Below are 1,856 nucleotides of genomic sequence, written 5' to 3'. Positions count from 1 at the left end.
CCTGGTGTGGCAGGCCTTAGGGGGCAAAGGGAGGGGGGGACATGAAAAGTGAGTGAAATGTGATTCCCCGACCCTCCCTAACCCCCATACCCCGCCAACCCCCGTGCCACGACCCTCCCAACCCTCCAAACCCCTATTCCCCGACCCTCCCTATCCCCCATACCCCGCCAACCCCCGTGCCCCGACCCTCCCGACCCTCCCAACCCCGTTCCCCGACCCTCCCTATCCCCCATACCCCGCCAACCCCAGTGCCCCGACCCTCCCAGCCCCTATTCCCTGACCCTCCCTAACCCCCATACCCCGCCAACTCCCGTGCCACGACCCTCCCAACCCTTCCAGCCCCAATTCCCCGACCCTCCCTATCCATACACACCTTGTAGCGATGTATGACGTACGTCCCTCGACTCGAAAAGCTCCAGGCCACGCTCTGGAGGGTAGTGGGTGCAGTCGGAGGCCAAGGACAACGTTAGGCTAAGCTTCAAATATGCATGTTCTAATGCACTGTTTTTAGCACTCATCTGGGGCGTTGCTTCGCTGCAATAGCCCATTCTTTCCCCCCGTGTGTACTCCCTAAAACCCTAAACCCAAAAGCAGGCTGGCAGGTTGGCAGGCAAGCAGGCTGGTAAGCTGGCAGGCTGGCATGATGATGGGTGATCTTGAAAATGGGTTACCTGGCAAGCGAAAAAGCAGGTGACCAGCAAGTTAACCATGGTTTAAACATGAAACATGTCTCTTATAAACATTTTTATATCATGTATCTAAAAAGAAGTCATTTGTAACTCAAATTGTAGAAACAATAAGTGCCTAGTTAAGACAAGATCTCCATTTTGGCCCATAACTTTTTCGGTACCCCTCAAACAGGTACTTTTGAAATCACCAACTGATGTATTTTTCAAAGATATATATAGATATGTCTATTTTACCCCCACACCAATCCTCATTTTTGAGAAAAATGTCTTTTAAGCCTTATATTGGCCATAACTTTTCAAATACCCCCTGCTATGACCATCATAAATAGCATAAACATATTATACGTGAAAAATGTGATCGATTGACCCCCCTATCAAGGGTATCTGCTTCCGGGCATAGCCTTCCAGAAGGGGTAAATTAATGCCTAGTTAAGACAGGGCCTCCATTTTTGGCCCATAACTTTTCTGGTAGCCATGAAACAGGTATTTTTGAAATCACCAACGGATGTAGTTTTCAATGACATATATAGATATGTTTTTTTTTACCCCCAGACCGACCCTCATTTTTGAGAAAAATGGGTTTTAAGCCTTATTTTGGCCATAACTTTCCAAATACCCCATGGTATGGCCATATTTGATAGCATAAATGGATTATACGTGAAAAATGTGATCGATTGACCCCCCTACCAAGGGCGTCTGCTTCCTGGCATATCCTTCCAAAAGGGGTAAAACCCTAAAACCCTAAAACCCTAAAACCCTAAAACCCTTAAAACCCTAAAACCCTAAAACCCTAAAACCCTAAAACCCCGCGATACCCTGAAACCCTAAACCCCGGGACCCGCGCAACCCTAAACCAGGAACCCTCGCAACCCTAGAGTTTGAAACCCTAAACCAGGAACCCTCGCAACCCTAGAGTTTGAAACCCTAAACCAGGAACCCTCGCAACCCTAGAGTTTGAAACCCTAAACCAGGAACCCTCGCAACCCTAGAGTTTGAAACCCTAAACCAGGAACCCTCGCAACCCTAGAGTTTGAAACCCTAAACCAGGAATCCGCGAAACCCTAAAGCTAGGAATCTGGATACCCCAAAACCCGAAATCCCAAAACCCTTAAAAATAGATACCCCCAATCCTACCCCCCTTCCCCCAAACCCTGCCACAACCCTAAC

The sequence above is a fragment of the Volvox carteri genome (genome assembly GCF_000143455.1).
Source record: "Volvox carteri f. nagariensis unplaced genomic scaffold VOLCAscaffold_10, whole genome shotgun sequence".
NCBI lineage: Eukaryota > Viridiplantae > Chlorophyta > Chlorophyceae > Chlamydomonadales > Volvocaceae > Volvox > Volvox carteri.
Note: the sequence above shows the minus strand (reverse complement) of the source record.